This window comes from Nansenia antarctica (assembly GCF_963989245.1).
Source record: "Nansenia antarctica genome assembly, chromosome: 3".
Lineage (NCBI taxonomy): Eukaryota > Metazoa > Chordata > Actinopteri > Argentiniformes > Microstomatidae > Nansenia > Nansenia antarctica.
In genome coordinates this window covers 11162142-11176902 of record NC_137688.1, presented here as the reverse complement: position 1 = coordinate 11176902, position 14761 = coordinate 11162142, and positions in this window count along the sequence as shown.

Genomic DNA, 14761 nt, shown 5'->3' with positions numbered 1-14761 from the left:
TATCTTGCCATCAGGGTAAACACATTTGGTTGTAATATATTTCTTGTGGCAAGGGATGGATTATTTTAAGGGTTTTTTGGTTTTGTTCAGTTTGTTCCTGAGGGGGAAAAAACGAATATTTTTGGTGGGAGATAATCCAAGGCTTTTATCTTGGTGAACTCTTGCGTGCAGCTAAGAGGCTTACAGACAGCTAACAGAGGCAGGAAGGCCGTTGGGCCAGATGGTTTCTCTGTTAACCTGGGAGACCCAGAGACCTATAGAGAAGAGACCACTACATGTTCAACCCTCACCCCACGACCCTACACACACACACACACACACACACACACACACACACACACACACACACACACACGCACACACACACACACACACACACACACACACACACACGCGCCCAGCTCACTGCTTCATTGTGCTCAATTTCAACATTCTCCTAGAATACTCTAGTCTGAAGCTATAAAGTAGATGGCCACTTACTAGTTCATCGTTTTTATTTTGTCTGTCACTTTGCAGTGGATGTTATTTCACCAAGTATCTTTGGTGTTAACCCTTGACCTACCAATACCCTACCCTCAGATTATGAATTGATTTCTTGATTGATTGAACTTGAGAATTAATACTTTGTTTACAGATCTTGACAGATTCACTGTAGTAGTTTTTTTTTCTGCTCCTCATGCTCCTCCTATGATGGGAATTAATTATATATATATATATCCTATCCTATATATATACGAATCCTGTGGATCACTTTCAGTAATAAAGAGAGGAGTCGCTCCACCGCCACCTTCTCTGGAGACCAGGGTCTACTCTCCTGTTATGAGTGGAACCTTCACTTTGCTGCATACGACTCTGGGGAGGGAGAGATCTCCTCAGACTGGAGGGACAGATCTCCGCAGACTGCGCCTCAGCCATCCCTCCTCCGTCCTCATGGTGTTATGGATCCCCAGCGTGCTTTGTGGCGCGTGTGATTTATTTACACTTGTTTGTTGTTTGTGCTTAATTTAATAGTCATTAAAAAAATATTTGACCTCTTGTGTATTTGACAAACAATTGAGATGAAAAAATTGCTTTGTATGGTTGGTTGGTGCTTCACATTAACTGTATAATTAAGGATCCCTTTATCCTGAGATTTGATGTTATTTTTCCCTCATTGCAACAGTATTTTAACAAGCAAAAGTACAGTTTTAATGTACTGGTGCTAAGCTAGATTTTGTGTTGACAATCAATGAAGTTTTGTTTGAAGTTACAAACCAATAAATGATATTTAAGATGAAAGAGACAGAAATGTAAAGAAAGAGTATAGTTTCATTACCTTATGATGGAAAAATGGAATACAGCTGGAGACTGGAGGATAATGTACTGTTTGCGTGAGAGTGCTGTTTAAACAAAGGATAACCTTTTTGATTTGATTCTTTTTTAAGAAATCAACCAGAATAAAGCATGATTGTGAAGTATTGTCTCAGCTATTAATTTTACACCATGATGCCACCATACCTCAAACCCAATTCTACCCACAGTGATTTGTGGTTGTTTGTATGACTGGCGTGTCACACATCAAGCTGCTCTGAACTACATGTAATGACCTTATCTTCTCTTATGAATTGGTGAGCTTAGAATGATAAGGTTCTATCTCCGTTTAGGGTAGTTCAGAGATATTGAGTGTCAACGTTTTTACATTCCATTATGTTTTGTGAGATGGAACCTTTGTATTTTATGAATTACTAACTCAAAAATGTCAACATTTAAAAAATAACACCACACCGGCATTAATAAACACCTAATGGATCAGATTATGTAAAAAACTCGATCTTGAGACGCACGTCAACTATCTATGATCAACTAGGCTATATAGAGAAACCTGTGTGTGTCGCGGTTGTACCTGTCTTGAGCTCACAACACCCAGGGTATGACCAATTGAGAGACTCGCCTTTGGATGTTATTGCTTTTGTGTGAGCGTCGTCGTCTAATTAAGGGTCATTATGATTCACCAGAGATCATTTTAATAGCCTACAATACAGACGTATCCTAAATGAGAAAGCTTTCATGGGAAAATCGTGGCATTACCATTGCGCACAGTCAGCGAAATCGCTATACGGTACTCTTCGTTAGAAATGCTCTACGATAAGGATTTGATGACACAAGAGGGAACCAGTGAGTCATAATTTACAACAATAAACACGTGAAGTTGCAGAGGCTGAATTCGTTGGTTACGTGCATCAATTCATGACTGTATTGCCGGCTTGGTGTATCAACTCAACAACCATTTGTGAAGAAATAACACATTTTAGTGCGCATCTGGAAATGGAAATATGTGTACATGCCTATTATTGTATATAAGGATTATTGATTCTATATGGTGTCAATTGCTCAACATATATGCCTATAGATCTATCCTCTCAAACGTGGACAGGAGTCGGTCCTAAGCCCACAGTACAGTTCTTTCACAGAGCACTGCCAGGTCTTAAGTTGTGTTGTCCCCTTATGGACCTCTTATGAACATTAATTGGGACTGCTCCGATTTTAGGTGATGATCATTCTCCAGCAGATGGCATCGTGTTGACTGAGAAAAGGATCTGTTACTGAGTTACAAATGGCGGAGCGCAGTGATCGTCATCGTACCGGTGCAGAATGAAATAGCTCATGTGTTTGTGACCTATGCTGACCTGTGTTTTTTTTTTTTTTTTTAAAGGGGAAAAAAAGAAATGTGTAGTGTGTATGGGATCTCTGACTGAAATGCTGGCCAATTAGCCGATGTATGGAGCCAGGGGTTTCTACTCCTGACTAATCTTTTGTCTTCCAGGCAGCCCAGCCCACCCATACAAAATCAATGTTCCCTGCCAAGGTGTTGGTTCTGGCGCTGGGGGCCTGATGAAGAGTGAGGTAGGAACCCTGTCTCATCCATGGGCCTAATTGGCCAGTATTTCATTACTTCTACAGCTCAGAATGTTCTTTCTTTTGAGTTTGCACCTCATTCTGGGAGGCTTGCCCAATATCCATTGGGTGTCAGTTGGTAGTAGCTGGAGTTGCCTCTCAATATTTCCCATGTCTTGTCATATGTTCTTCTCACTGTCTCTCTGAATGCTTTTCCAGACTGCTTGAGCATTTGACTGCCTGATGTGCCACCCTTCCAGGAATGGGAAAGGTTGACCTATGATCTATCATAAACACATGAGAGGAAATCTCATCATCATGACATTTTTCTGTAGAAAGAAAAATAACAGTGGGGGTGTGTGTCTCGAAAGATATCATGCACCTGAGTGACAATAGTAAGGAGAACTGATTTGAAAATCCGCCTATAAATAATTAAGTGTTTATGTTAAACTGTCATATGCAGCAGCAGGCTGGAACATGACTGTCACTGCCATTCAAACAGTGTCAAACCCTAACCCTCATTGGGCCCCATGCTTTAAACCCTGCAACCCTCCTGAGGCTACTAGACTTCATACGGAACTCCCAGTCTGATTGAGTCAGTTGAGTCAGTGATTTTGACAATATAATGTTACAACATTCAAACCTATGTGATCCTAGGAATACAGGAAATGGAACTTGTATCATGAGAAAAAGCACAATACAGATACTGTTGCCCATTAAAGATGACTCAACTAATTTGATAATAGTGTTCCGTGTTCCCTCTAGTGTTCAGTGTTCACAAAATGTTTTATACTGTGATAAAGATAGTCAAAAGTTACATTAATTGCATGCCAGAAAGGGTCTCTATTTCAAGGCTGTAGCAGAGCTGGAAAGCTAATAGTTCTCTAAATCGAGCCCCATGAGATCATACATGGAGTAGGTTTCAGAACCGCCCTTTCATCGAGCCCCTGGGATCCTGTCGCGTTCATTGGCTATCTGTTCTAGGGCAGTGAATTCTGATTGGTTTAAAACGAGGGCAAGTCTCGACAAGACCTACTGATTGACTAACATAAAAAGGGGGAAGAGAGAAGGTCGACGGGGTGCTTAAAGGTTTTGCATTGTTCCTGTATGCAGCAGGCCAGACCCTGTTGACACAAAGGGACATGAAGAGTAGATTAGATAGCTTTTGTACAGCAGATGATGTGATAGATGTGTCTATAGCTGCAGGGAGGCAACAGACAGTTATGTCACACACAGTGCTTCATTATAGGGATAAACTGTGGCTCTCCACATAACAAAAGAACAGTACATTTACAAACTCATTCAAATTCAACTTCAATTCAATTGCATTATGTACTATCTATAATCACATATTATAGTCAAATATAACTATAACATGAGGAGCCTTTTTATTATTATTAGAAAAACCCCTGCAGCTAACTTTCTTCAAATCATCCTAGTTGTTTTCATATGAAGAAAAAATTGGTTCCCACAAATGTTCCTTAGGCTTTGCTCTTTAAAACGTGTTGGACTCGAAACCCCTTTTCCCTTTGCCTGTTTCCTCAAAGTTCATGGAGGTTGTCTGTTATTCTAACCAACCCTTTGGGTTATGTAACAGTCGTCTTTGAAACTCCACAAAGGGGAGGAGGTTCCTGTTCGCTTGGCCTGTCTCTAGCTCAGCCTAGATGCTTCCTTTTCACCCATTTCCTATTCAAAACCACTCGCCATATCACGAAGCTAGAGAGACCACTCAGCATTGCACAGAATCTTAAATGACACTCTGATTAAGATATGTTATAATTAATGTTGCTTTTTCTACATCTTTAGTCCCTTTACCCCAAGCAGTAGCTAATGTAGAACATGGATGTGAAAGTAGAATTTTGTGAGCCTGCAATTTGTTTGTAAAGTGTCTAAACTAAAGGTTGTCAATAGACAGTTCTTTGATGTTGAATCGGTTATAAGCAGTTACATTAACTGAACACTTTATTGGGAACATCTGTACACCTTCTCATTCATTCAGGTGGTGTAAGGGTGTGGTGATTTGTTGTTGTTTTCTTGGCACACTTTGGGTTCGTTAATACCAATCAAACATCGCTTGAATGCCAGAGCCTATTTGAGTATTGTTTCTGGCCATGTGCATCCCTTCATGGCCACAATTTACCCATCTTCTATGGCTACTTCCAGCATGATAATGCACCAAGTCACAAAGAAAAAGTCGTCTCAAACTGGTTTCATGAACACGACAATGAGTTCAGTGTTCTTCAGTGGCCTTCCCACCGGATCTGAATCCAATAGAACACCTTTGGGATGTGGTAGAATGGGAGATTCACAGCTTGAAAGTGCACCTGATAAATCACACAGGAATTGTGTGATGCAATCATGTCATCATGGACCAACATCTCAAAGGAATGTGTCCAACATCTTCAATGCCGCAAAGAATTTAGGCTGTTTTGAGAGCAAAGGGTAGTTTAGTGTTCCTAATAAAGTGTTCGGTGAGTGTATATAAAAGTGTGATCTTCCCTTTGATACTGGGAGTACCACTAGGTAGCTTGCTCTGATCCTCAATCGTTTAGTACACAATTATTTTAGTACACAGGGAATTAAAGCAAGCCACCTATACCTTGCGAACAAAATGATGATAAATGGGTTATGACTGTACTGAATAAACATATACAGTCTATTTACTAATTCTAATCACTTTATGAACCCCCAAAAAGGATACCTCAGTGTAGAGCAGGAGAGGTGGTCCTCTGTGGCTCAGTTGGTAGAGTATTGTGTTAACAATGTTTTATCTCTAAGGGTCTGTAGAAGAGCATAGAGTATTCCAGATGGTTCCCCTCATATAGATTAATTAACAAAAAAGAAGAGAGTTAAACTAGCTTAGGAACAGGTCCAGCTTTTCACTTGACAGGAGAAAGAAAATTGTACAATCAACGTTCCTAACAGTCCTGGACTATGGGGACATCATTTATATGCATGTGACCTCCTCCACATTGTAACAGCTAGATGCAGTCTATCATTCAGCACTTTGTTTTATTACAGGTGATACGTTTCGTACTCATCATTGTCTTTTTTATATCAGGCAGTGGATGGCCGTCCCTAACCCTTAGAAGGACCCAACACTGGCTCTTGTATATAAAGCCTCTACGTGGATGCAGCAGTCGCGCTATTCAGTCACAGCTTTTCACTGTCCTGGCTCCCCGCTGGTGGAATGAGCTTCAATCCCACTGCTGTGAGGACTGCAGAGTCACTACATGTCTTCTGCCGTAGACTGAAGACCTCCATCTCTTCAGGCTAAAGAGCCGACTCTTCAGGCTACATCTTGACTCTCCCTCCTAAATACCTCTTCATCCTCAGTCCCCCCCCTACTGTAAATATATATTTTTTTTTTTTTTAAGTAAAATTATAATTAGAATTCTTCCTTCTTCTAGCATTGTGATTGCCAAAGGCCCATGATCCTAACATAGGTTTGTTTTTCTTATGATAACTGATGTGTAGATGATTAACTTACTTAGACAAATGTACTTGTTGTAAGTCACTTTGGATAAAGGCTAAATGTCTAAAATGGAAACATTTATCAAGGAATTCTCCTTACACCCCCATGAAAGGATCTGTTTCATCCTGGAGATCTAGGACATGGTCTCAAGACTGGTTAGTCCTCGAGGTCCCACGTGTATCCTCTGAGCTGGGTAGAACTGCCTTTAGTCATTGGGCCATTTTAGAACCCTGAGTCATCAGTGAAGGAGTGCTGTTTTATAATTGATTGTTGTCTGTAAAAGAGTATAGTACACAAGTATAAATAGTAAATAAAATCTTGAATCTTTTAAATCTTGATAGTGATGTGTATATTCTGTTATCAGGCCACCCATCATCATGTGTCCCCCTCTGAACTCCTCCACTCCACATTTCCCCACACACAGACTATGCTAAGCATGTTCAATAGCTAGACATGCTGAGTAATGCTGAAAGGATACTGTTACTGTTGCCAGCCCTAAGTCAAAGCCCTAAAGGTATTAATAGACTGACCTCAAATGTCAGGTAATCTGCTGCTATCTCTGACTTTAACAGTCCTGTGTTAGGACCACCACTCCTGGGGGCTAAATATAACTGCAGTGAAAGTTATGGCCTATCATGCATTGCCACTGTAATTGACCCACCTTGGCCAGACACAGTAGCGCTTAGTCAATCTGCATGTGGACACAGCATGCAGGCTTCTCATGGAGTCTAGACATTTTTACAATGCTGGCAGGTCATCATGGACCAATCCAGTAGTTATACCTTTGAACCTTTCACTTTTCACTCTTCTGTTTTGTGTGCATGCTGACTGAACAAGCAACCCGCATACAGTATGTTTGACATTGTCTTCAATACTTTTATTACTTTTACAAGTATTCTTTAACGGCTATCCTTTCGTTTATAGTCCTGTCATCATTCTTAGAATCACTTGATATACTTTGATGTTCTAGAATGTAAGGTTTTGTTTAGAGACAAATCAGCTCCTCTGTTTTGTGACCAATGGATTCTCATGTGAAGGGAAAAGTGACGGTAGACGGTGCCATTGTCGGTGCCATTGTCTTGCCTCATCTTGCAGATCAGATTGAATGAAATTGCTCCACCAGGGATGGATGTAAGCACTGACCTGTGGAGAACTCACCTTGTTATCTGGCCGTGTATCCTCCAGGCCCTGGCCCTGGGAACAGGGCGTTTCTGCATTAGGGACAGAAAATGATGGTTATTATCACCTAACTGACAATTATTGTAAACTGACTCCTAGGAGGAAACAAAAGCGTTTATGCTATAGTTCATGATTCCCGGAGATAACTTCTAGGTAGGAAAAGAAATGCCGAGTTTTAAAGGTGGAAAGCAGTCAAGCAGTACATGACTGATTGCTTTTTAATGTCTTTGTACCTCACATACAGAACATACAGAGTATGGCGTTGATGTGGGATAAATGGGAAGCACAATACCAGTGCTAAAAAGGAGCCCGTATCTAAATAGATTCTGTTCTGTTCTGCAGCAGCAGTGAGCATGTGCAGACAAGGCAGGGCTGAGTGGGCTGTTGTAACATTCTCCAGTGGAGGCTGGTGGAGGGAGAAATCGGAGGCTGGGCTCATTGTAATCCATACAACGGAATGAGGAATGGGAATGGTATATGAATTACAATAAGCCCGTCCTCTGATTTCTCCCTCCACCAGCCTCCCCAAAGAGACACCCAGGCGAGGCAGCTAGCAGCTCCAGCTGGGCCCCACGCCCACTCTGCTGTCAACGGTTACATAACCTCAGCCTAGCGGACATTCCACGCCTATATGTTGTGCACAGCGCTGGCATACAGATCGTGTCTGCTCAGTCCATGGCTGGAAAGGCAGAGCCAGTGTTAACATGAACTATAAGCCTGCTTTTGATGGATTTGATGCCCTATATTCTCACAAACCAGAGCCCAGATTATTTTGTAGGTTGACTAAATTATAGTTACTAAAAACAATGAGTTCCTCCTTTAGAAGACTTTTGACAATCTTGAATTAAATGTACTTCAGCTTGTCTGCAGCCAGTTAAGAAACTCAATATCTCTGGGTTTGGGATGATTTGTTATATCCACTAGCAGTGCAATTTGTGTTTTTTACTATGTTTTTAACTTAAGTTTTTAGGCTGTTTTTTTATTTTTTTATTTTTTTAATCTCTGTAGCACTCTGAGATTATTTTGAATGAAAAATGCAATACAAATAAAATGCATTATTATTATATTATTATTATAATTATTATTATTATTAATAATAATTATTATTATTATTATTATCCACAAACACATTAATGCATAAATACTGTAGAACACAACGTAGGACTGGGACTCATACAAGGGGGCCTGGCACTGCTCAGCCCAGCCCAGCCCCTATCAGCGGCAGAGGGGGGGGGGGGGGGGGGGGGGGGGGGGGGGCTGGCGATGCACTGAAGGAGCTCAGTGGGAAAGCATCTGCCCAAATGAAGAACACAGTGTTCCCGACTCCACAGCTGCGGCCGGGGCTGCCAAGACAAAAGATTTATAGCCAATCTGAGGCAAACGAGCAACGACGGACTTTTCCACCTTTTTACTGATAAAGCAAAAATAGACCACCTAAGCTAATGTCTCAATTGTATTTCAACCAAAATATATATTTCAAAAATATTGTTCCCTAAGAAAGCTTTAGGATATACAGTATGTACAGTATTTCTATCCTCATTGAACGGCCTAAAGTACATTTATTAGATCAAATCCATTTGAAGAAGTTTATGCAATAAATGACAATTACAACAGTATTTATTGCAGATGGGTCATGTTTTCAACCAATATGTGTTACTGATGCTTACAGTAGTTAATTGACAGTCAGCAGTCAATGGTATGTCCTGGTATGATACGTTCCAAAGCCATGGACGTTTTTAATGACTCTTTATTGTTCTACATTGGATATGGCTCAAGGTAAATTGTTATGGCTAAAGCCATCGCCTAGATTACCAGCAGAATTGACTTTGTAATGCTTTATAATGACGCCATTTATTTATATATAGGAGGGCAAACTCCGGCACAGCTTTGCTTTATGCAACCAGGCCATCTTTTACTGATTAAGAGATGTTCCCTTTGCCAGGAATGTTTGTAGGTAATGACTTGATAGAGCACGCGGGTCCTCATTAGGTTGAGCAGCACAACGCTGTGAATTGTAAGATTAAGCCATGGGCTGCAGTTTCTCCAGCTCTATAACCAGCTGATCTTATGTAAGAGCAATGCCTAGCAACACTAACAGAAGACAAGCAGAATCTAATAACATAATAACACTAAACTACTACTACGAATTCTATACAAGCGACGCCTTGGAGTGACATGTCTTCAGGCTGATCAACCCGGCGATATTCAAAGAAAAGAACTGACGTGTCTCACTCCAGTATTTCATTCAAACCAAGGCCAGGGACCTTTAAGCAAACAAATTCAATATATGCAGATGTTTGCTTTTGGAGCAGCACTGTTGCCATAGTAAGGTGGAGACCTTCCTATGCAAGCAGTTGATAAAAGAAAAGTAGGCTACAGGTTTAGTGGCCACTATCAGCTCATGACGTATGTATTGGTGCTTTGCGAACGGTTTGCGATATGGTTTGATATCATGTATGTTCATTGCCCTTCAGCACCGAACCAAGTTGATTTGCCCATCGATTTGTCTGTGTTATAAAGATCATTATCTGAGTGACCTGTCTGGGTGTCCGTTGTAATATCTTGCTCATGCCAGCTGGGCTGAAGTTGTTCCAGCAGTTGAGCAACCCTCCTCAGAAAGAGGCAGCCGGGCAGAGAAGGCATGGCTGGGGCAACGGGGCAGAGAAGGCATGGCTGGGGCAGCCGGGCAGAGAAGGCATGGCTGGGGCAGCAGGGCAGAGAAGGCATGGCTGGGGCAGCTGGCTGAGATGGGGCACGCACCCCAGAGGAACAGACCATTCCCTGCCAAGTGTCCTCTAAGTGATCACGCAGTCCCACGCTGGCCTACGGCGTGTGAGGCACGGATTCACCTATCACAGAGACTCTGGGCACGCGGGGGGGGGGGGGTCTTTCAACACAGACACCTTCATGTGCCCTGTATTATGTGTCCCCATCTGAGTCCTGCTTGGTCAAGCTCCATTCATTCCACTCTCCAGTGAGTGAGTGAGCATGCAAATCACTCGTGTCCAACTATAACCCTGACACCAGTATCAAGGACGCTTAGCCAATTTTCTTGGGGTTACGGAGAGGTTGGTTACTAAAATACAGCCTTGGCTGACCTGATCAAGATCAATCTCTTGGTTGGATTTCGACAGTCACATTTCTTGGGACACTAGCGCAGTCTAGAGATACCATCCAGTGTTTTATAACATGACCCAGACACTTGGTCCATAATGTTTGAAGGCAAACTGCTGACCATGGTAAAAGTCATCACTGCCACACCATAAAGTCTGAGATTTGGAGTCTGCTCAGATCTCAATTGCATCTCTGGACTACTGGAAAAATGCTCTAGAGTTTCTTAGGACATTGTTGGTGGACACAAACAGTTAAAAGAAAGTGTAAAAAAGGCTTTAATTTTCATCTTGTTTACTTACTAGTCCCCCACTCTTGTCTGTACATAAGGTGAGGGGGATGGGGGTTGGGGGGGGTCAACTGAAGTGAACTGGAATTCAATTAATTGATGAAAAACATAAATCTCATCGGAAAAAGAAATGGCAAGATCTCAATTCATGAATTGTATTTAATATATCTTAGCCACTCTGCCATCATCCAACTAACAAAGGTAGACCTGAAGTAAACATACAGTGCCCTGCATAAGTCATGGGACAGTGATGCATTGTTTCTTCTTTTGGCCTTTTCTACCAAATCAAATCTCAAAGGTTTTGGATTTTAAATCAAACAACACATTTTATGCATAGTTCCCCTATTTAAAACAAACTGTCACCCCCATACTTAAAAAGGTGGATGACTAAAGAATGTTCACCATGATTACAAAAACCCAGCAAACAAATGTCCCACAGATCCGGAATCCTCTCTAAGAAGTAGGCGTGAATGTGTCAGAGACGACCATCCGCAGAAGACTTCACCAGCAGTACTACAGAGGCTACACTGCAAGATGCAAACCACTAGTTAGCCACAGAAACTAGATGGCTAGATTACTGTTTGCTAAAACGTACCTAAAAGAGCCTGCAGAGTTCTGGAAAGGTCTTGTGGACAGATGAGACAAAGATTAACATGTACCCGAGTACGGTACAAGAGTAAAGTTTGGAGAATTTTTTTTTCCCCCAATATCTAAAACATACTATCTCATCGGTGAAATATGATAGAGGGGGTGTTATGGCTTGGATATGTAGCTGCCACTGAAATTGGTTCACTTAATTGTCTTAATTGTTGACGTAACTCCTGACAGCAGCAGCTGGATGAATTCTGAAGTGTACAGAGAAAAAGTGGAAAGTTGTTGACTGGCTAACTTAATCTCCAGATTGAAATCCTACACATGAACATGTGTTTCATTTTTCTGAAGAGGAATTTTAAGGCAAAACGTCATCAAAACAAACAACAACTGAAGATGACTGCAGTACAGGCCAGGCAGAGCATCAGCAGAGAAGATACCCAGCATCTGGTTGGGTCAATGGGTACAGGCTTCAGGCATTTATTACATGCAAAGGATTATCAACCAAAAACTAAACATGATTGCTACATTTGGACATTTGATGAATTTGCCCCATTACTTTTGGCTACCCTGAAAAATGGGGACTATGCAATGGGTTTTATATTCATTTATTATGTACACAAATATCATCAAATAAAAAAAAGAGAATCTCTACTTTAAGCCCACTGATATTGTTGATTTAAAATCCAAACTGTTTGGAGTGGAGAGCCAAAACAAGAAAAAATGCTTCACTCTACCATTACTTACTCAGGGCACTGTACATCTCCTCTTGAGTGCATCCATTGAGAGTATCAACATATTGTACTAAAATGTGTCTTTCTCCTGTTTACAGTCAGGTAAACAAAGAGCCAACCATCATGAGAGCCCTAAGAGCCAACCATCATGGGGCATAATTTGATGAAACCCAATTTCCATCCATATCAAGCCTGACCAGCTGTCACACAATTGCTGGTTGACCTAGTTCACTTGAATGGGCTGAAGGATTCACCAACTTGACCACGGCTATTTTGTGTATAGTATCTGCGGATACTTCCTATGGTACGAAGAGTAGCACAGTCTCATTCTGCACAACCAGATTGTTGTAATACTTGTCCCCTACGCACATTGTTGGGTCAGAGAAGCCCTTGGAGGGTTGCTCTTTCACCCTGCCTGTCCCCCTCTGTCCTCCACTGTCTGCAATCTTTTAATCACTGCTGTGCCTTTGAGAGAGAAAAAAATGCTTTGTTACCCTATTGGCTACTGTTGGTGGAGCTGTTGCTAAGGGGAGGGGTTCAGAGAGTGATGGAGGTGGAAATGTGTGGCAATGGCTGTTCAAGGAAGCCATAGATATAATTTGTGTCATGCAATGTGTGGCTTCAGATTGATATACTGTGATTACTGTTAATCCATTTACTGACACTATTTTTTTCCTAGAGGTGAATGGTCCCCTTGATTCAGAACAATTTAAAAAGTGTGTACTAAATTAAAAAACCAAGCCATCAGCTGACTGTCTCAACTAAATAAGCCCTTATCTCTTATCATCCCTGACTAAGAGTAAGTGCAATATTTATTTATGATACTTTCTTTATAGCTGTCTGTGACCTGTCATTCCCACCCCGAGTCAATTGCTATAGCCATAATATGCAAATTGTAGCCATAAAAAAACTTTATTCAGCTGATGGTTTGACTGAGGAACAAGGAAAATATAAAGCACCTAGGTTACTAACTCCCATCACATACGTTTATGATATTGACCTACAATAACTAACTGTAAATCAGAGTAATACATTTTATTTCCTCAACCTGGGCCACACTAGCAGAAACACTAGTTTGCACCCAACTCACACCTTGGGGATTAAACCATGAACTCAAAAAGTCAAAGCTGATTATTACATTCACGTTATTTTGACATGAAATATTATATCCAGAATCAAAACATTGTTTCTGAGTGCATACATAGAATGTTTCCCTCCAGGTAAAAGCTATGAAATGTCAAAAGATCATTGGGGCACTCCACACATCTCTTGTATAACATTAAGATTGTTCCCAGACTGTGGCTTATGTCACAATGGTATAACAGACAGCAGTGTGATTTCACAAACCAGACCCCGTGTTAGAACATGTCAAAGGAATCATCCTACATTCCTAGTTGCCCGCAGCAATAAGAACCTTACACAGGTAACATTCACAACATCAACTGGCTCTGTTGTTCAGGAATTCAAACTCAATTCTATATTAACAAAGTACTAAACCTAAGACGGGTTATACCCATGTGACATTAGTATACCCATCACTGCTCTGTGTTCCATTCCTGGTCAATTACATTGTACACATTTGAAAGTGAACAGAGGCTTAGACAAGAGGTATTTAATTCTTTATTCAATGTTTGTACTGCATTTCTGCTCAATATAAAAATTAATTTGCAAATATCCAAGGACAATAGATAGAAACGAATAGTGGTGTATAGATACCTTGACGCCCCCGCCCCCCTCCCAAAACGGTAAGTTACCATTTTTATACCATTCAGACAACGTGAACATGAACCAGACAGTAGGAGAAATCTGAGCTGGACTTGAATGAGTTATAAAAATTCAAGGCACACCATGTTTCAGCAGGAGTGCTACAAAGTGGCAGAGATGGATACATTTGCTTTTTATCTTAATAAAGGCCCTTAAACAAGCCCAAACATTATATAATCCTCTAAATCTTAAGGAGGGGCAGAATAACCAGCATTCCAAATTCTCCTACAGTCAGGAACTTTTACTTTAGAGACATTACAAAGACATGGTGTATACACACAGAGACCCAGTTCCATTGACATACAAACAAATCTACATGATGAATGTTTCTGACTTGAAATGAAGACTGAGGTTTCCGCAGATCTACCAGAGCCAGAACTCAGACCCCAAATATGCTGCCAAAACCTCATTTAACAGCCAGAAAGCAAAACATGTCAACCCATGACGACCAACTTACTGTTTAAAACAATCAGACGTCATAGCCTTACACTTTCGGGGACATGTGCAGGTGTCAATCAGACTGGTTTACCATTATGATTAGTGGGGCTTTGGGAAGCAAAAGGAGGGGATGGCATGTCACTACTCAGACAGATGGAAACAAGGTCACAAGGTAAGTGCTCTGGCCAGTTCACATATGCATTAGGAGCGCAAGGCCTCCCATGACACCACTTCCCGTGTTTTGAGAGTCAAGCAGTCCATGACCAATAGGAGGAGACCACCCCCCACCCCCTCCCCTCCCCTCCC